Source organism: Ovis aries, chromosome 21 (assembly GCF_016772045.2).
Source record: "Ovis aries strain OAR_USU_Benz2616 breed Rambouillet chromosome 21, ARS-UI_Ramb_v3.0, whole genome shotgun sequence".
NCBI classification, from domain to species: domain Eukaryota; kingdom Metazoa; phylum Chordata; class Mammalia; order Artiodactyla; family Bovidae; genus Ovis; species Ovis aries.
In genome coordinates, this window is record NC_056074.1 from 15034521 (window position 1) to 15056730 (window position 22210).

General features: G+C 46.4%; 1 long non-coding RNA gene across 2 annotated transcripts; it reads left to right on the forward strand.

The window, feature by feature from the left end:
• The first annotated feature begins 1892 nt into the window (after positions 1 to 1892).
• LOC121817497 (uncharacterized) lies at positions 1893 to 15838 on the forward strand. 2 transcript variants are annotated; one of them, XR_009597916.1, is made up of 3 exons: positions 1893 to 1987; positions 14087 to 14313; positions 14870 to 15838. It is a non-coding gene; the product is annotated as an uncharacterized LOC121817497 (long non-coding RNA). The 2 variants fall into 2 exon arrangements; XR_006057438.2 differs by having other exon boundaries at positions 14169 to 14313.
• The last annotated feature ends 6372 nt before the right edge of the window (positions 15839 to 22210 follow it).

Sequence of the window (22210 nt, forward strand, 5' to 3'; positions counted from 1 at the left end):
AGGAAACAGCTACGCTGTGTCCACTGTGTCACGTCACTGCATTCCACGTGGGGTGTCACTAGTTGCACTTTCAAAACTAAATATATATTCATCACACAAATTATTATAGCCACATAATACAACTTGGGGGGAAAAGGAAGAAAATTCCTTTAGCATTGTTTTGGATTTGTTTTTGTTTTTTGCTCTATGATATGTAGTTTTTTTCTGAAAAAAAGAAATCTAAGGTAGGTGTAGTCACAGCACACAGGTAATTTTTCACCCTGCCTTTCTCAAAGAACCTCACATTTCACCTCAGGTCCAGAAGTCAGGGATGACAGCTGGTCACTTAGGAAAATACATTTGCTAAGCCCAGCTCCCTAGTGTGAATGGTGAACCTTATGAAAATTCAAATAATTGAGGACAAGAGTGAGAACAGAAGGCTCACTGCTTCCCATTAGCCTCGGGTCTGGCTCACCACCAGGGCCCCCAGGAAGGAGCTTCAAGCTCCAGGCCTCCTCCCTCCGCCCGGGCAGCCGTGGGCTGACCAGGCACCGATGTCCAGACTGCCAGTTTTCCGTGGTGCCAGGGACAGAGGCTGATCTTAGGCGAGTAATTTACATTCCAAGCTTCAGTCTTCTATCTGTAACAAGGCGGCCCACACCTTTCTCAGACCCCCTTAAAGGAGCAGGTATGTACTGTGGCCCACTGCTCTCTGAACAGCAGCACTCGGCCGACTGCAGCGTTCCCCCTCACGTCTCTCTCCCCAGGCCCCTCCCCACCTTCCTTCCGACGTCTGGTACTCTTTCCACTGCACCAGTAGTTCTCAAACTCTGGCTTAGAGCAGACTCAGCTGGTGTTTCTCAAACCATAGATTGTGGGGCCCCACCCCCAGAATTTCTGAATCAGTTCAGTCGCTCAGGCCTGTCCCAATTCTTTGCGACCCCATGGACCACAGCACGCCAGGCCTCCCTGTCCATCGCCAACTCCTGGAGTTCACTCAAACTCATGTCCATCGAGTCACTGATGACATCCAGCCATCTCATCCTCTGTCCTCCCCTTCTCCTGCCCTCAGTCTTTCCCAGCATCAGGGTCTTTTCCAAATGAGTCAGTTCTTCTCATCAGGTGGCCAAAGTACTGGAGTTTCAGCTTTAGCATCAGTCCATCCAATGACTATTCAGGACTGATTTCCTTTAGGATGGACTGGCTGGGTCTGCATGGGGCCCCATCATGCACATTTCTAACATATTCCCCGGATGATGTGGATGAGAACCTCCACGCTTTGAGAACCGCTGCCAACAACTCCTCTTTACACTATGGACACCATAAGCTATTCAGCCTTACCCTCAGATGCCCTTGCTGAAGGAGACCTATCACTTAACAGCCAGCAATGCCAGCGTATCAGTGTATTGTGTCCTCCTCGGCAAGGTCCCCTCCCTCTTCCCCACTCCACTACAGTCAGTTAGGTGCAGGGGAGAGTGCCCCTCGGCAAGATACCCAACCTTTCACACCTTGCGGGCCTTTGCACCCAGCACTGCTTCAAGCCCAGCTGAAACGTGCTCCCGAAGCCCTCTGGTAGCTCTTCCCTCTCGGAAGACAATCCCGGTGCCCATGCCATGCATGAGCCACGCACCTTCAGGATGGACTCAACCTGGGCTGAGCATCCCCAGCCTGACCTGTGTGTATCTGATCCACTGTGCATCCCCAGAGCCCAAAGCAGCTGCCCAGCTGTGGGTCACTCTAAGCTCAGCTTTGCCTTTGCTGCAGGGGTCCACCCTCTCTGGTTATTTGAGAAACAGCGGGGTTGTGGTGTCTGTGCCTCTGATTAGAGGCAAGGGGCCGCCTCTCCTCTCTCTGAATTAGCTGCAGGTGCGAGGGCCTCTCGGAACAAGCAGGGGGCGGGAGCGGTGGGTCTCAGCTCCTACTTGCCCCATGCCCTCATGGGTGTGTGGGAGATCGGAGAGGGGAAGCCGTGGAGAAAGCCACGACATGGGAGGAGAAAGGCTTTACAGTGAGTACTATTCAGTTCAGTTCACTTCAGTCACTCATCATATCTGACTCTTTGCGACCCCATGGACTGCAGCACGCCAGGCTTCCCTGTCCATCACCAACTCCCGGAGTTTACTCAAACTCATGGAGTATTATTAGCCTTATCTTTATCCAGCCGAGGAGGGTGTAGCCTCTTACAGGGCGTTGCTCTTAGTCTCACCCACCCTGCCCTTGTGCCCCGTTTATGCTGGTGTTTCAGCAGGCGTCTCTCTCTCCAGCCCCAGGCTGGCAATCCCTCTCCACACCTCGGAAAGCTGCCCTGCTGCAGGAGTGCCCACCCCTGCCCCCATCAGGCCATCCAGCCTTAATGTCTCAAGTCCGAATCCATCGAAATCTGTCGGTAATGCCCCATGGCAGTCTCTGACCACCATTCCCAAGCCAGTCCCCCTTTTCAGAGTCTCAGGGTAATCGAAGTTAAAGTTACATTATTTTTTAACCCTTCAAGAACCCAAACCATATTTGTGAAGACCCACGCACCTTGCAGGTGAAACTCAATTCAGATTGAGACTCAAACCCACCAGCCAGAATTGGAACCCAGCGAGAACCCAGATTGGGGCTCAAACCCACTGTCTTCTTTCTTTTTTTCTTTCTTTCTCTGTGAGGGGTGTTTGGTGGGATCTTGCTTGGCACTCAGGTTGTTTAGCTATGGCATACAAGATCTTAGTCGCGGCAAAACTTGGGCCCCCTGCATTGGGACCGCAGAGTCTTAACCACCATCAGGGCCATCAGGGAAATCCCTAGAACTCACCATGTTTTAACTGAGATTAGGCACCTGGTCTTAGGACTTAATGAAGCTCAGGTGCTTTGTATCTCCTCATAGAAAGAACTTCATGAGAGACAAAGTGATAGATAAGAAGTGAATTTGTTTGGAGCAGTGACACATTCCATAGGCAGAATGTGGCCCCTTTTACAAGGTGAGCGCAGCCCCAGGACAGGCGGTGGTCTCAGAAAGTGAGAGTGCCCCTGGGGAAACACGCTCCAGAGACAGTGTGGGCCATCTCAGAAGGCCAGAGGCCCCAGAATACGACGCGGGTAGTCTTTATAGGCTGGGTGTTGAGCCGATCAGTGGGAGGATTATTCCAACTATTTTGGAGCAGGGGCCGAGATTTCAAGAACTGGGCCACTGGCCACTTTTAGCATTTTATGATGAGCCTCTGAACTGTCATGGCGCCTGTGGGTGTGTCATTGAGCATATGCTGATATTTTATAATGAGGCTCAAGGTCTACTGAAAGTCACATCTCCTGCCGTCTTGGACATAGTTGGTTCTAATCAGTTTTTGTCATACCCTCAGTGGCTATGTCATTTTTTTTAAAGGTTGTACCCTGCCTCTTTCCCTCCTGTTTGACAAGGACTAGCATCAACTCTTAGGGGCAGTAGAGTCTTAAACCTACCGGGAAGAATGGAAGCATTTTTTTCCTGCTCTATAATCTGCAAGCCCATTTCTCCGTTTAAGAAGTCATCACCTGATATTGTATGCAGAGCATCTGGGCCTGGCTTTGTCATCCCTTCCCACGCCTTTAAAATATACCTATTCCACACTCCCAGGACTGAGTTTGTAGCACAAAAATCTCTTCCCCAGTTTGTGAGATGGTGACAGAGGGAATCATTCTTTCAGACACAGATGTTTGTTATAAGATGGGTGGATGGAAAGATAACAAGTGATTAAATAAATGAATGTCATGGTGGCTGCTGAAGAGGCCTAGAGAAAAAATTGAGTCAATCAGAAAATGTTTAATGAGCATTTAATGCGTGTGTTGACTGGAAGAAAAAAAGAAAATGCACAGCCTGAAAGGGGTGAGTTATATTTTATCTGGGAGGCAAAACTGAGGACTTAAGCCTGGGGTAGAGCATTTTCAAATAATTCTGAGAGACTGCTCTGTAAAGGGTAGGGGGAAGCCAGAATATATAGGAGTTTTTGCAACAAAAACTATGTAGTTGGAACTTCAAAAGATCATTGTTAATTAAAGAAGACTAGATACCTCAAGTAAGGACTTTAGCGCTTCTCTATATATGAGAATGTGCGAGGGTCTGGACTCAGTGAAATCATTCTTTTGATGAGCACCTCAGCTCCCTGAGGCCAGTATCCTGTGCCGTGTCTCCTGTCTCCTCAGGGTGCATCTTTTGGGGAGGGGGCGTTGGCTGCAGTGGCTGAGGGCTTGATGGCAGGCACCCTATTTCTATCCTTAGTTCCCTCAGCGCTCACCTTCAGGGCAGCTGTAATGCGATGGCTTGATGGCTGGAACAGCCTTTATTTACTTATAGCGGACAATGGTTTTCGTTCACATACGTAAGCAGCCTTGGAGGACATAAAGCTGTAACACAGGACCCTTTGCTTATAAACACCACCACCCAGTCAGAAAGTCTAGAAAGATTCAGAAACTAGATTGTGATACCAAGAAGCTCTATCACTGCTCCAGCAGCCTCAGCATCCAGGCTTGCTAGAACTCAGAGGTCTGGTAAAGGAAAGCAGAAATCTTAGAGGTTTTGCCCTGGGGCAGGTACCAGGGCCCAGTCTCTGGAATCAAGGGGCACCATAAGCTCGAGCTCAGTTTTGGGGATAGGAAGTTGCCAGAAGCACAGCAAAGCAGCCAGGGGTTCCAGGCACTACAGTGTGTGGGGATATAAATCGGATGGTGTATGGCTGTTGGGAGCAGAACCCCATCAGTGTCCAAGGGGTTGATCCAGACCTTCAGGGAGGTGTCTGGGTCTGGACAGGTGGGCTGGACAGATGCCCTGGCATCCACACTTCCTGACATAGATCTGGTTGTAGGAGGAACCAAGGTCTGGGGAACTTAAGCTCCTCCTCTGCCTTAGCCATGGTGCTGTGACAACAAGACCACCCCTGGCTCCCACCTCCTGCCTTGACTGAGGCCCCTCATGCACCCCTTGCCTGACAGTCTGATTTTTGCCTACAAGCTGAGACTCCAGCTAGCTTCAGGGGAGAGAAGAGGGTGGGCCAAGTGCTAAGACCATGGTTGCAGCAAAACCACTTTCCATAGTGCCAAAGAAGGAGATCCCAGGGTGCGCTGGCTGGAAAGAGGGAAGAATCATAGAATTTCCTGCAAGAGGTGAATTTAGTGAGAAGCTATTAGATGACCGCAGAAGACATTTCTGGTGGGAGGAAGGTGTGCTGTTCATGTGGTCCTGGGGGAACCTGGGCCCCCAAGACTTACTCCCACGAACCTAGTCCAGGCAAGCAAAAAGCCCCCTGGTTCCCGGGGATCTGATCCCGCATGTCTCAATATCTTTCACACAGCAAAACACCCAATGGTTGATGTTTACATTCAAGACCCAATCCCATGGATTTATCTAGATTTGATGTAATAATAAAGGTGTAGGTTATGTGCAAACCCCAGCAAGCAGGAATGCCTCCTCTTTCTCCACACTCATAAAGCAGACCAGAATGGAAGTGAGGGGAGACTGAGCATAGTATTACAGGGATAATTTTGAATGCACTCAAATTTATTATGAAAGGAATTATCATTCTTCTATTATTTATGACTCATATCTGACTTGCATCACTGTGGGTAGTAACACAAAGACCAGGAGGGATCACTACTTCCTTTTTGCTTCTCTTTCCCTCTTGAGTGGGGGAGTTCTGCATAAGGAAACCCTGCACCAAGATCTGTCTGAAGTTATCATGTAGGGGTCTCAGGAAAAAACAAATGTGTGACGACAAGAGACAAGGAAGGAAAGAGGACCATCAAGAATGTGAGCTCAGGCACGGTCCCAGGAGAGCAATTTGGCCAAGTCCAGGGGGAGGGGTTGTGGAAACAGTCTAAGTCACACCTGAGAGTTGTCCCCACCCATGCAGAGGCTGGCATATTTACACATCTGCGCCTGGTGGAGATCAGTTAAGGGCTGTCCCTGGGGATGTCATTTCCCAGGCACCTCTGGCTTTCTGTGTACTCAGCAAAGGGGGCCCCAGCAACCTGAGGACAGCCCGCCTACAGAGAGTCACAGGTGCTGGCTGTCGGGAGCGAATCACACAGCTTTTATTCATTCGATCAGAGGTGGTCGGTGGAGTGTCTCAGCACCTGCTGTGCTCTCATTTTCCGCCTCACCATGGGCGCCTCGTAAATGCTAGCCGACGGTTGGCTGGTGAGGGTGTGCATCGAGGAGAAGGGGACACATTCATGCAAGCGTTAGGCTGACAGAAAGCAGGACCCCCCTTGTTCTGCTTACCGCCATACCCCTGGCACCTGGCGCCAGAAGTGTTCATACACATTTGTTAGGAGAGTGATGAGTGAACTCCTCCACAGCGATCCTGTGCTCCAAGAGCTGATCCAGGGTCTCCTTCGTTTTCCCTCCCATTGCTTACTTGATGCTGCCAGAGGCCCGTGGAGCACCCAGGAGGAGCTCTGTAGACCTCACCACATGGTAAACCCCCTTACTGAGCAGGCACCCCCAAATCGGAAGGCCCCGATGTCTGCCCCTGTTCTGTCCTGCTTGGGTGTGTCTGAGGACAAGCAGTCCTGGCTAGTGGCAGGGGCAGGGGTGGGCTCAGAGAGGTGCAGTAGGTGTGGGCTCTAGACCCAGGGCTTGTCCTGTTAAACCTCATTAGAGCCTATGGCGGTATTCACAGTAGGTATTACCACCTCCCATTTTGCAAATGAGGCATGTGAAGCCTGGAGATGTTCATGATTTCTGCTGTGGAAATGGACTCAGAATTTGAATCTAGGCTGTTTCTCTGGTGTCTTAAAGCTGGGAAGCAAGGGAATTGCTGGGGTGAGGGCTTCCTGTGAAGACTACTGATGGCCAGCCACCTCTCAGGTAGCCAGCAGGTCCCCTGATGACTCTTCAGCAGACACAAGCCGCCCCCCAACCCTTGACACAACTCCAAACTCAGGACTGTCTCCGGGCATGCAGATGGTGCGGTCATCCTGGGCCCTGTACTCAGAAGAGCCCGCTTAATGCTGTCACTATCTTGAAATTCTAAAATCAGGAGTCGTGTTTTCATTATGCACTGGGCAGGGCAGGTTATATAACCAGTCCTCTGTTTCCACAACTGCTCACCTGGTGTGGACATACTTTCAGCGTTCTAGACCATCCTCAGGGCCCCTGAGACTGAGGGTGGTCCCTGGACCCCAAGGGGTGCTGTGGCTGAGAAAGCCTTTGTACATCTTTGGGGGAGTGTGGGGACTGAAGAGAAGCAGCCCGACCTGTTCCCAGCACCAGGCCAGGGAATCTCCAGTCAGTGCGAAACAGCCCCGTCCACTAAACTGGCAAAGACCTGCGAAAGAAGCAGGTGCAGGGACAGTGGGGCACAAAGAAGCCACGAGCCAGTTCCATCCATGGATCAGGGGAGCTAGCACCTCGACTGACTCGAAAAGAAGGGAAGAAAGTAGGGAGCAGCAGGCACAGCGCCTGGTGAGGTAGGGGCACTGAGCCGTCCTGCAGCAGCTGGGCGTGGCTCCTGGATGAGGGGGCGGGGCCTCGGGAATCCAGCGTGGACCGGGGGGCGGAGCCAGGCTTTTCCTCCGCCCAGCCCCCTTCAAAATCTGTCCTCCTGTACCAACTGAACTGACTATACCTGCACATTGTCCGAGAACAGTCTCCGTTTGCACCAAGGTGTTACCAGGTGGCTAATTTATTGAGATGAGGGGTCTAATCTTCTCCAGACAGAGGTTTACCAGTCCTTCCTTGTACAGGGTAGGTGATGAGTTTTCACACTGATGGCACCTTCACATTGATAATGCCACCTAGTGGTCACCTGTCGCACCTTCCTGTCTGTCCAAACTGACATGCAGTGAGACCGTTCGCTTCAGTTGCTCAGTCATGTCCGACTCTTTGTGACCCCATGGACTGCAGCACGCCAGGCGTTCCTATCCATCACAGTCTCCCGGAGCTTGCTCAAACTCATGTCCATCGAGTCCATGATGCCATCCAGCTGTCTCATCCTCTATCGTCCCCTTCTCCTCCAGCCTTCAGTCTTTCCCAGCATCAGGGGCTTTTCAAATGAGTCAGTTCTTCACATCAGGTGGCCAAAGTATTGGAGTTTCAGTTTCAACATCAGTCCTTCCAATGAATATTCAGGACTGATTTCCTTTAGCATTGACTGATTGGATCTCCTTGCAATCCAAGGGACTCTCAAGAGTCTTCTTCAACACCACAGTTCTTTGGCACTCAGTTTTCTTTATGGTCCAACTCTCACATCCATACATGACTACTGGAAAAACCATAGCTTTGACTAGATGGACCTTTGTTGGCAAAGTAATGTCTCTGCTTTTTAATATGCTTTTTACTATGTTGGTCAAAGCTTTTGTTCCAAGGAGCAAGTGTCTTTTCATTTCATGGCTGCAGTCAGCATCTGAAGTGATTTTGGAGCCCAAGAAAATAAGGTCTTTCACTGTTTCCATTGTTTCCCCATCTATTTGACATAAAGTGATGGGACCAGATGCCATGATCTTAGTTTTCTGAATGTTGAGTTTAAAGCCAACTTTTTCACTCTCCTCTTTCACTTTCATCAAGAGGCTCTTTAGTTCTTCTTCACTTTCTGCCATAAGGGTGGTGTCATCTGCATATCTGAGGTTATTGACATTTCTCTTGGCAATCTTGATTCCAGCTTGTGCTTCATCCAGCCCAGCATTTCTCATGATGTACTCTGCATATAAATTAAATATGCAGGGTGACAAGATACAGCCTTGAAGTACTCCTTTCCCGATTTGAAAAGTGCTTTTCCATGTCCAGTTCTGTTGCTTTTTAACCTGCATACAGATTTCTCAGGAGGCAGGTCAGGTGGTGTGGTATTCCCATCTCTTGAAGAATTTTCCAATTTGTTGTAATCCACACAGTCAAAGGCTTTGGCGTAGTCAATAAAGCAGAAGTAGATGTTTTTCTGGAACTCTCTTGCTTTTTCCATGATCCAACAGATGTTGGCAATTTGATCTCTGGTTCCTCTGCCTTTTCTAAATCCAGCTTGAACATCTGGAAGTTCACAGTTCACATATTGTTGAATCCTGGCGGAGGATTTTGAGCATTACTTTGCTAGTTTGTGAGATGAGTGCAGTTGTGCGGTAGTTTGAGCATTCTTTGGCATTGCCTTTCTTTGGGATTGGAATGAAAACTGACCTTTTCCAATCCTGTGGCCACTGCTGAGTTTTCCAAATTTGCTGGCATATTGAGGGCAGCACTTTCACAGCATCATCTTTGAGGATTTGAAATAGCTCAGCTGGAATTCCATCACCTCCACTAGCTTTGTTCGTAGTGATGCTTCTTAAGGCATACTGACTTCGCACTCCAGGATGTGTGGTTCTAGGTGAGTGATCACATCATCGTGGTCATCTGGACCATGAAGATCTCTTTTGTACAGTTCTTCTGTGTTTTCTTGCCACCTCTTCTTAATATATTCTGCTTCTGTTAGGTCCATACCATTTCTGTCCTTTATTGTGCCCATCTTTGCATGAAATGTTCCCTTGGTATCTCTAATTTTCTTGAAGAGGTCTCTAGTCTTTCCCATTCTATTGTTTTCCTCTATTTTCTTGCACTGATCACTGAGGAAGGCTTTCTTATCTCTCCTTGCTATTCTTTGAAACTCTTCATTCAAATGGGTGTATCTTTCCTTTTCTCCTTTGCCTTTAGCTTCTCTTCTTTTCTCAGCTATTTGCAAGGCCTCCTCAGAGAGCCATTTTGCCTTTTTGCATTTCTTTTTCTTGAGGATGGTCTTGATCACTGCCTCCTGTACAATGTCACGAACCTCCATCCACAGTTCATCAGGCACTCTTTCAGATCTAATCCCTTCAATCTATTTGTCACCTCCACTGCATAATCATAAGTGATTTGATAGGACCATAATAATCCATTTCCTGCTCCTGCTCTTCGTGTGGTTCAGATGTCCATCATATAGGAATCCTTTTGAGCTACACAGCATCTCCAGCGCTAAATAGGGACCTTTGGAAGATACTCCCCAAAGCAAAACACACCCACACACACACACACACCCACACACCCCCACACACACACCCAGAAAGGGGATAGAGATAGGAAATCAGCCCTGGATGTCCCTTCCTCCTCTGCCTCAGTCAGTCCCTTCTCAGCCTTGGGCCACAGGGAGCAGGGTCCCTCAGTCCTGAACTTGCTGTCCCCAGCAACATGCAGACAACTGCAGACACCAGTGCTGAGCTTGGGTTTGGAAGAAGGTGAGCAAAACAGCATTCATAACTTGTGGAGTTGGAGACTTCCCTTCAGCCTCTTCAAATGATTAATAATTATACCATCAATAAAAAGAGAAAGGGGTAGGGGAGCTGGAGGCAGTACTGCTGTTTCTTGAGAGCCATTCCTCACCCCACGCCAGACAGCCACCCCAGGCCATTCGATATCTTCCTTGAGCACGTTTTTTGCAGGTGCGTTCCATCTGTCCCAGAGCAAGGCAGTGTTCAGATGGGAATTAATATGCATTGGGTGCCTACTGTGTGCCAGGCACTTTCCTAAGCACTTTAAATGCATTTGCTTGTTTAGTCCTCACCATATAACAACCCACAAGATACCATTGCCTATCCCATTTTGCTGATAGAGAAACTGAGGCCCTCTAAGACATGCAACTAGGAAGTCTAGAAATTGAGATTTGAACCTAAGGACTGCTGGTCCTTTTTATACAGTTCATGACTACTGCAATACAGTGCAGGAATACTGGCATGGTTTGCCATTCCCTCCTCCAGTGGATAGCATTTTGTCAGACCTCTCCACTATGACCTGGTCATCTTTGGTGGCTCATAACCACCCTTCCAGTGTAGCTTGTAGCTCCATTGAGTTACGCAAGCCCCTGCGCCACAAGGATCCATAAAGGGGTGCCGTGTAGAGCGGATTAAGAAAACAGTGAGGGACAGGGAGACCTGGTGTGCCGCAGTCCATGGGGTCACAGAGAGTTGGGCACGACTTGGCGACTGAACAACAAATCCTGTTCCAGGGCATTCACTTTTAATCACAATCCCAGTTATCTCAACTCATAGACAAGAAGAAAACGCATGCACCTGGTGGTATATGGAGTTTTCTGGGAAAGGAGGATATGTGATTAAATCTCCAGAGTGTGTGTGCATATTTGCTCATTTGACAGACTTTTCCCAAAGGACATCTTGCTCCAGGTGTGGGTAGGAGCATAGTTTTAAACTATCCCCAGTCTGATGGGGAAGAGAAACTAAACCAGGTTGGACTTGTGCACAGGTGATTCAGGATGGCGCAGAAAGGCACTGGGACAGGAAGCAGGGTCCAGGCGCAGCTAGCCAAGTAGTGCCTGAACTCTGATCCAGCTGGGTCAGAAATACCTCTCTGTCCAGCAGATACTGAATCCTCAGCAAATTGCTACTAGAACCCTAACTGTATCTCAGAAACTCCAATTCTCTCCCATCATTTTTAGGCCTCCTGCCTAAGAGAAGGGGAATACTGGTGATGAGACAGGACCCAGCTTCTTAGAGCAAAACAAGACTAGCTCCCGCGTCGGCCCGGGGTTCCAAATAAATGGGCCTGAGCTGCCATCTACTGGCTAACTGGAGATACTGCATGGGATGGTGCTGCAAGTCAGACCTTCCTGCCCAGGTGCAGAGAGAAAGGGACCAGAATCCTCTGGTCCTCCAGCAGCCGTGAGAGGGAAGGGCTGTCATCTCCTGTGTTTTGTGAATGAAGAGGCTGAGACTCTTGAGAGCTGACAAGAGGTAGTAATAACTCATTTACCACTTGCCAGACTCTGCTAAGCACCTTACGTTAATTATCTCCTGGAATCATCTCAAGAATCCCGTGAGATTTATCCCCCTTTTACTTGTTGTGTCTCTGAAGTCGCCTTATTCTGTAACAGCTTCACCTTCTTTGTGCCGTTTATTTGTTGGAGACACCAGGTCTCTGTACTACAGAAGGTCTCACAGCCCGGATTTGGGTGATGGTTCTTCAGACTGTCATTTTGCACTTGACTCCATGTCTCCTATTAGCTGGCATGAAGCTCTAAAGGCTTAATTGAATCCCACTTCAGTTGTTTCCAGCAAGACTAATTCGTGTGTGCTTTATATCCCATCCCATCAAGAGGCACCTAAAGTTTGATTGTCTGACTTCTTGTGATGTTGAGATTGAGTGAGGCAATACAAAAAGTGCTGACTGTCTGAGTCTGTTATTCCTGTATTAAGTGGGCCTGGCGTTTATTTTTTTTCTTTTTATTTTGAATCTAGTCTTTAAAGAGGACCTTTCAGGTTCTGGCTTCAGGTAAGATGGAACAACCACAGAATCTGGACAGAATGCACAGAGGTACTTGAGGGCTGGAAAGTGAACAGCAGCAGCTGGATCAGGAGGGGAAAACTAGGATTTGGGGTGCCTCTGAATTGGCAGTGAGTTCATCTTTTTTATTCCCCTCTGGTGTCTGCCAACTAACTCAAGGCAGCTTAAGACTCAGAAATGGGCATCATTGCGGATGGCACTTCAGGAGAAACCCTCTGCTGTAGGCTGGAGGAGTGAGAAAGGGGTGTCCTGACTATAGAGACCCACAGACACCTAAGCCTCTTAAGGGAGGGGGACTATCCCCCTTTGATCGAGGAGTAATGGTCTCAAGGGTGTGGGTGAACTGCCTGCTCCTTTGTTTCTCTCCATCTTCCCACCAGATGGTCCCAACACAGATGTAGTAGTTTCAGGAAGTGCATGTCAGAAGCAGGGTAATTAAAGCCCCAGGTAGCTGGCTGGAAAACCAGAAAGAGGAGCCTCTAGGAGACAGAGGACTGGGGAGACTGGAGGAGATGGTGGGGAGCTCAGGACAGTGAGCTCATAAGGTGTTTGTGGCCTCCCGGCCTCACTCTTGCTGAGCATCCGTGATCGGGCCCTCAACAGCACACGGTAAGCTCGGAAAACCGAACTCTGTTCTGTCGCTACTTTGAAGCTGGCCCACTGGGAGTGCTCCAGTAAGTGTTTATTCTCGTTGAAGTAACCCTTGAGGACAGGCACACCCTCAAACAATTTAGACAGAGAAATTCCAGAAAAGGCCTGAGTTATCTCAGTGTCACAGGAATCAGCTTACAGCCCTGTAGATATAATGGGGCTGTGATGGGGGTGTTATGTGTGTGATCACATTTGAGTTTCTGGGGATCTGAAATTAGCCTCCCTCCTTGCTGGGCCACACCCACCCAAACTGCCCAGCCCTGGCACCCACCTTCAGAGTGCCAGTTCACATGCTCCAGTGGGCTGATCAGGGTGTACACTGGGGAGATGAGAAGCACCTCTACCACAGACGAGGAGGAAGAACACTGAGATTTAGTGCTTTATGGAGTCTAGACGACCCTGCGATGGAAAGCCAGTTCTGCCACCCACGAGATAGGTAACCTTGGGCAAGCCACTTAAGTTCTTGATCCTCAAATTTCCCAAATATAAGTTAGGAACAATGTTCCTACCTCACAGTATTGTTGTGCGTTTGCACTGAGATAAGATGTGTAGAGTATGTGATACATTCAGTGCCATTTTGTAAATTTCAAGTAAGTTGGAAATGTTGTTAATCAAATTAAGATGTATTTTATGAAAAGTAAAATATTATACACTTGTAAACGTTCAAGAGTCTTGGATATTTAGTCCCCAATTACACGTCATCTATTTTCTTTTAGCTTCAAAAATAAATGCAATTAATATGCACTAACAAAATGCATAGAGTATCTTGCACAGGAATTGGCACGTACCACGTGCGTGATCAATAGTGGTTGCTGTCACTGTATCAGCTCCATTATTCTGTGGAAGGAATTCCACACGGTGAGTTGTGAGACCCTAGACTAGATCACACAGTAAAATCATTGCTACCTTGCTGCTGCTGCTAAGTCGCTTCAGTCGTATCCAACTCCGTGCGGCCCCAGAGACGGCAGCCCACTAGGCTCCCCTGTCCCTGGGATTCTCCAGGCAAGAACACTGGAGTGGGTTGCCATTTCCTTCTCCAATGCGTGAAAGTGAAGTTGCTTGGTCGTGTCAGATTCTTAGCTTAGGAGAGCTTTAAAAAGGAGTACATGCCTCCTTATTGTTTAGGTTAAACTTGGAGTGGCCCTGCCAAAACGGGGGAGGGGTTGAAGGAAATTATCTCAGTGGTTTATACTGATGCTTATGTGTGGACAGGGAAGGCTGGTATGCTGCAGTCCGTGGGGTCTCAAAGAGGAGGACACAACTGAACAACTGAACGGATGTTCTGTGCTCTCAGACTTTGGAACTTCCATGGACGACCCGAGAGGAGGAGTTACAGGATGGACAGCTGGCCATCGTCATTGTGGGCACGCTTGTCAGTAAGCTCCTTGAAGGCAGGGATAAAGATGTTTTTGTTTTGTGTCCCTGGCACCTGAGACAAGGTATGACCCACAACACCTCTTCAATAAACATTGATTAAATCAGTCAATCCCTGCAACAGGGATTTAGGTTGCTGGTAGAAGTCTCAAGATATCCTTGTTTAGGATAGCCTAGGCTGAAGATGAGGGCTTCCCTGATGGGTCAGCGGATAAAGGATCCGCCTGCAATACAGGAGACGTGGGTTCCATCCCTGGGTCAGAAAGAATGGAGAAAGAATGGCAACCTATTGCAGTATCCTTGCCCGGAAAATCCTATGGACAGAGGAGCCTGGCGGGATGCAGTCCGTGGGGTCACAGAGTTGGACACCATTAGCAAGGCATAGCAGGCTGGAGCTGCATCGCAAGAGGGGGCAGTAACGGAAAGCTTGTGTGTACACTAGTCTCACCGTTGTGAGCTTATTCCTGTTCAACACTATTTGAGCACCTACTTATGCAAGGTACTTAGGAACAACTTCACATGAAAGTTAAGTATTTCTTAAAAGAAAACCTCTGCTAAATAACAAGTGAGATACTCTTATCAATAACATATTGATAACATGTTATTATTGCATTTTTCCAGTTCTTCACAGACCACCCAGGGCCCTCTTGGGGTCACCAGCAGATACTCAGCTCCCTGATTGGGCGCAGGAGTCCACTGATTTGCTGCCACCTTCCTGTTCCTCTGAGAATACTCATAAGTGTCCCAAGACTCAGCTCCCTGAATGCCATAACAGCTTCTGACCTTTGCATGTCTTCTCTTTGTCACTAGATTCAGAACGGAAGCCAAAACATGAAAGATGCTATTTACTCTGACTTTGTCGCTCTGGTTTTTCTCCTGCCTGGTGCTTGCTTTTCATTTGACTTTTTCCAAAATGAGAAGAGAAAAGGACTCTAGATTTCTTGAAGAGATCAGACCCTTCTACCTTGAGAATGCCTTTTTGTAATGTCCACATTTTAAAACTATCAAACTAAATAGGGCAGATTTTAGGTAGGCTTACAGATTAGGATCATTGCAATACATTGCAGCTAAATGTCAGAACTAGATGATGTCAGCACTCATCGGAATGACCAGCTAAGAACTGAGGTGATGTAGGAACTACTTGAGTCCCTAACATTCATGAGGTAATATTCCATGAGCAGATGTCAGTTAACAATGTTAGCCAACGAGACATACCACTTCCTGAGCATATGTTGGATGTTAGCTGATCAGTACTGATATTAATCATAGTTGGACAGTAGACAGTCTATAAACACCCAGTTTACACCAAGGAAAATAACTGATTTTATTTTCTGCTATTGCTCTGGAAGCCCTGACCATATCTCTTGTCATACTTGAGATAAGTTCACTGATTAGGTTCCATCTACACCCTGTACATACTTCTATGGTTGGGATTTACTGCCTTCTATTCTAACTGTTTACCAGTTCCACACTAGCCTGTAAGACTGTGCCGGGGTTGTGCTTTATACTATTTGCCAGGCCTACAACTGGATTAAGCTCAAAGTGGTGAGCTCCTAGGAGCTCGGGAGTAAAAAACGATTTGGATCTAAATTTTGGCTTGAGAACTTTGTGTATCATCATGGGCAAATTAACTACTCTGGACCTCATAATCTGAATCTGAAAACAGGAATTTTTTAAAATTGAAGTATCATTGATTCACCATGCTGTGTTAGTTTCAGGGGCACAGCAGAGGGATCCAGGTATATATATTAGTTTCAGAGTCTTCTCCCCTAGTGAACATAGTCCCCTGTGCTATATGGTAGATCCTTGCTGGTCATCTGCTCTGTATATAGTTGTGTGTATATGTTAATCCCAAACTCCTAATTTATCTCTCATCCCCTCTTCCCCCTTTCATAACCATAGGTTTGTTTTCTATGTCTGTGGATCTATTTCTGTAAAACCCCTGTTTTTAGGTATTTTAATACCTACCTGGAAGAGTTCATTATCACTGTGATGTAATCTACTATATTATAAAGGTTTTTTGGTTGTAAACAGAAAGAAGCTGTATTGTTAAGATTCTTTGCTTATAAGCAACAGATATAACTGGCCAATTTGTGGGGGAAAGTACATAGCAACTACATAGAGTGTATAATCTGGAATTGGATCCTGGGTCAGAAACGGAAATTGATAGAAATGATAGAAATTGATATTATTGGGACAAGTAGTATAATCTGAAAAGTGGATTGTATATTACAAAACAATGTATGTTAATCCTATATTTTCTGAATTTGATCGTTCTATTGTGGTAATATAAGAAAAGCAGCTTGTCCTGAGGAAATAAGTAAGGTAGGATTTGGGGATAAAGGAGCATGATGTCTGCAACTCTGAAATGGCTCAGGAAAAATTATAAAATGCAGAGTGCAGCAAAGTACGGTAAAATGTTAGTAATTAAAGAACCCAGGTAAAGGGTATGGAGTTATTTGAACTGTTCTTATTACTCTAAATTAATTTAAAATAATTTCAAATTTTAAAATATCTTTAAAGAAAAAATAGATTTATTGAAATAATCTTTGAGCTTTGCAAAACAACAGGAAGGCTGGAGAAGCAGGCTTATAACCTGGACTGGAACCAGGACAAGAGCTATTCAGCTGTCAGAGTACAGCACTGGGGGGATAAATGACTCTCTTCTTTCTCTTCCCCACTTTGCACAGGACTCACAGTCCCAGGAGAGAAAGAACTATTTAGTGACTCAAAACGGGGCTGGGGGACAGGATCCAGCAAAATCAAGTTCCCAAAGGGTTCAGTATTATATCCCTCAAACCTATGACAGTGCCCAGCTCAGTCGCTCAGTCGTGTGCAACTCTTTGCAACCCCATGGGCTGTAGCCTGCCAGACTCCTCTGTCCATGAGATCTCCAGGCAAGAATACTGGAGTGGGTTGCCATTTCCTTCTCCAGGGGATCTTCACGACCAGGGGTGGTGCTACTTGGCAGGCAGATTCTTTACCACTGAGCCACCAGAGAAGCAGTTCAGTACTTAAGAAATACAAAAATAATAATAACTTGAATGCATGCTTGTACTCTTCCATATGACAGGCACAAAAGAAACCTGCCCAAGAGTATAGGTGCCTGCCTGTCTCTTTTGTGGCTCTAGTTCCAAGCACTTCACCAAGCACGTAGAAGGTGCCCTGAGATGGTTGCTGATTGCATCATGGAATCAGCCTGGCCTGCAATAGCGACTGCAGCTTTACTGTGTGAGTGCTCACTCAGGGGTTATGTATTCTTGCTTATTGATGAGTGGACACACGGTACGCGTCACAGATAGGCACCGTCTTCCACTGCCCATGCCGAAATACAGGGAGACGTGCCTGAAAGTTTTAGAATCACCACCACCCAATGTGAGATTTGGGGAGTCCATCTCAGTCTCTCTAAGTGTTGGTATTTCCGTGTATAAGATCAGATCCCATAACAACTAACCCACAAGAGAACTCCCTAAAGCTCTGTAACGATCATAACATAGTTCTCTAATGCATTCGCCCTTCCACTTTCCCAAGTAATTTTTTCCACAATTTCTTCTCTCTCAATCATCATTTTCCTCCATCCTTACACTCAGGTGATGAACCCCTAACCCCTTCCTTTCTGATTATGCCTGGAGGTTGTACAAACCTCTTCTCTTATATTCTGTTATCCAGAATTTAGTTACCTAGTCACATAACCAGGGGCTTCCCTGGTGGCTCAAGATGGTAAAGCCTCTGCCTGCAATGCAGGAGACCTGGGTTCGATTCCTGGGTCAGGAAGATCCCCTAGAGGAGGAAATGGCAACCCACTCCAGTACTCTTGCCTGGAAAATTCCATGGATGGAGGAGCCTGGTAGGCTACAGTCCATGGGATCGCAAAGAGTTGGACCCCACTGAGCAACTTCACTGTTTCACTGGTTAGTTACATAACAATGCCTACCTTCAAGGAAAGCTAGGAAATGTCTTTTTTTTTTTTTTAATAATATTGCATTGGAGGTTTGTTACTTAGTTAATTTATTATTTTTTTAGGCTGCACTGGATCTTTGTTGCTGTGAGGACTTTGTCTAGTTATGGCGGGCAAGGGCTGCTGTTGTGTGCACGGTCTGCTATTTTCGGTGACTTCTCTTGTTGCGGAGCACAGGCTTCAGTAGTTGCAGCACGCAGCCTCAGTCATTGTGACTCCCAGGCTCTGGAGCACGGGCTTAATTGCTCTGCCGCAGCTGGGATCTTCTTGGACCAGGAAATGAACCTGTGTTTCCTGCATTGACAGGCAGATTCTTTACCACTGAGCCACCAGGGAAGCCTTAAAAATTATAATTTAAACCTACTCATGAGGTGAGCTTTAGGCCTTCTTCGCTGCACTAGAGAATTCTGTCTAACATTTAAGGAATAAATAATACCGATCTTATGCAAAAAAGTTCAAGAAAAATACCCTGTGCCTGTTGAAATTTCTGCCTCTGTTTCTGTCTCTCTCTCGCCATATATATATTATATATAATGTTTTCCCAACTGATTTGTTTAAATCAGGATCCAAATACTGACCCACACAGTGCATTTGGGTGATATGTCTCAATTTTTCTTTAATCTATAATTTCCCTTCATCATGTTTAATGTGTTTTTATTGTTGAAGGAACTTGTTCTTTTGTCCTATAGAATTTCCTCAATTCTGGACTAGGTTTGTTTCTTCTTTATCACAGTTTTTCATTTGTTCCTCTAACTCCCATATAAACTGGTATTTGATCTAGAACAAGGGTTGGCAACCTATGGCCAGCAGGCTAAATCTAGTCCAGACCTGTTTTTGTGATTCCTGAAACCTAAGAATGATCATTTATATTTTAAGGGGTTGTAACACACAAACAAGACAAACAAAGAAGGATAAGTGGTAAAAACTGTATGTGGCCCACAAATCCTAGAACATTTACTATCTTGCTTTTCACAGGACAAGTTTGCTCACCCTGATTTAGAGAGTCCCATCAAATTTGTTTTATGTGTTTGTTTATATTTGCAAGGATGTTCCACATAGTATTCTAAGTATGCTAATTATTTCCTACTGAGGCATATAATGTCTCATTGTCACACTTTAAATGATGTTTAGATTAATCAGTCATTTTGAAGGTGTCAGTCTGATCCATTTCTTATAAAGTTCCCTGTATTTCCCCTAATTGCTGTAGCATCCATTGGTGATTGTTGCCAAGATATTTCATTAATGATTATAAAATGCTAGTTATCTAATTTCATTCCCCTTTGCATTTTTCAGTTGGGGCTCTTCAGTACAGAATAAATTTCTCATAGTTACTTGATTACCCTGACACACAGTTCAGGAAAGGCAGGCCAAATGCTTGCTCCTTTCTTATTATCCACCAATTTTCAGGAAAATAAACTGGTGTTCTCAAATCTCCAGAGGCGGCCAATAGGGCTTTTTTTTAACTTGTTTTTAATATACTATATTATGATGTTTCGAGGTTTACATATTTGATGTTTCCAAGAACTGCAGGTATTATTCTTGATGCACAGTGTTCCACCTTTGGGAGGCCCTGAAATGTGTTTTTCACATTCTTTTGATAAGACCTCATTAGCATGTGATAACTTCCTCACTTTTCCGCACAACAAGCTGTCTCTTTTTGTGCATTTTCTGCCTGAGACTTGGAATTGATCATTTCTTCAAGCAGCCATAGTTTCATTGGTGGCTCCAGTCAGGCTTTTGCCACCTCCACTCCACTAAAATAGCCTGTCAGTGTCACTAGACACCACGTTTCTAAATCCGGTGGTCATCTATCAGTTCTCATCTGACTTGACCCAAGCCTAATCCTTCATTCCCCCTGAAAATACTTTTTTCACTTGACTTCCAAGAACGCTTCACTCTCCTTTCTCCTCCTTGGTGCTCTTCTCCTTGGTCTCCTTTGCTGGGTTGTTCTCATCTCCCTAACCTCTTAATATTGGCTGCCCTAGTTCTGAGTCCTTGAATCCTTTTTCATTTTTAGCTATACTGACTTTCTTTGAGATGTCATCAGTTCTGTGATTTTAAATACTATCTATATGCCAGTTCAGTTCAGTTCAGTCACTCAGTCGTGTCTGACTCTTTGCGACCTCATGAATTGCAGCACGCCAGGCCTCCCTGTCCATCACCAACTCTTGGAGTTCACTCAGATTCACGTCCATCGAGTCCGTGATGCCATCCAGCCATCTCATCCTCTGTCGTCCCCTTCTCCTCCTGCCCCCAATCCCTCCCAGCATCAGAGTCTTTTCCAATGAGTCAACTCTTCGCATGAGGTGGCCAAAGTACTAGAGTTTCAGCTTTAGCATCAGTCCTTCCAAAGAAATCCCAGGGTTGATGTCCTTCAGAATGGACTGGTTGGATCTCCTTGCAGTCCAAGGGACTCTCAAGAGTCTTCTCCAACACCACAGTTCAAAAGCATTAATTCTTTGGTGCTCAGCCTTCTTCACAGTCCAACTCTCACATCCATACATGACCACAGGAAAAACCATAGCCTTGACTAGACAGACCTTAGTCGGCAAAGTAATGTCTCTGCTTTTGAATATGCTATCTAGGTTGGTCATAACTTTTCTTCCAAGGAGTAAGCGTCTTTTAATTTCATGGCTGCAGTCACCATCTGCAGTGATTTTGGAGCCCCCCCAAAATAACGTCTGACACTGTTTCCACTGTTTCCCATCTATTTCCCATGAAGTGATGGGACCGGATGCCATGATCTTCGTTTTCTGAATGTTGAGCTTTAAGCCAACTTTTTCACTCTCCACTTTCACTTTCATCAAGAGGCTTCTGAGTTCCTCTTCACTTTCTGCCATCAGGGTGGTGTCATCTGCCAGTTACTCCTAAAGTTATCTCCTGAATTTCAGTCTTATATACCCAACTGCCTATTAAAGTTCTCCACTTGGGTAAATAAAGGTGTCTCAGACTTAACATATGTAAAAGCAAGCTCCTAACCTTGCCAGCCTCCGCCCCCCACAAAAGCCTACTTCTCTCACAGTTGTCTTCATCTTGGTAAATAACAACTTCATGATTCCTTTGCTCAGTTCAAAATCTTGGTGTCATCCTTGACCCCTTTCTCAACACAGTAACTTCTGCGCACGTACTTTAGAAAGTCTTGTTGGCTCTACATCAAGATATATGCAGAATCAGAGCACCTAAAAAAAAAATAAGTATGTATTCATTCAGTTCTTGGTTGTGGCATGCAGGACCGCTCGTTGCGATGTGTGACCTTCCCTGTAATTTTTACTCTGTGTGGGCTCTCTAGTTGAGGTGCGTGTGCTTCGTTGCCCCATAGCACGTAGGATCCTAGTTGCGTAACCAGAGATCAAACCTGTTTTCCCTGGATTGCAAGGTGGATTCTCAAACCACTGAACCAGCAGGGAAGTCCACAGAGCACTCCTTAAAGCTTCTTTCCTACAACCCTGTGCAAACCAGGGTCATTTCTCTTACCTCCTAACTGCTCTCTGCCTCTTTTCTTGCCCCCTCCCACTTTGATCTGTGCTCAATACAGTAGCAGTGCATTTTTATTAAAATAGAAGTCAAATGATGTTTCTCCACCTGCTGAAAACCTTCAGGTGGCTCTCATCTCTCTCCAAGTAAAAGACAAAGTCTGTCCTCTGACATACAAGTCCCCGTGTCCTGGGGCTCCCCTCTGACCCCCTCCCTCTCTTCCTGCCCACTTCACTCCAGCTGCATACAGGTCTCTGTTGTTCTTTAAGCCTGCCAGACATGATGCCTGATCAGGACTTCTGCAATTGCTTTTTCTGAAACCATACTCACAGAAAACTAGTCAATCTAATCACACTAGGACCACAGCCTTGTCTAACTCAATGAAACTAAGCCATGCCCGCGGGGCCACCCAAGACGGGCGGGTCATGGTGGAGAGGTCTGACAGAATGTGGTCCACTGGAGAAGGGAATGGAAAACCACTTCAGTATTCTTGCCTTGAGAACCCCATGAACAGTATGAAAAGGCAAAAT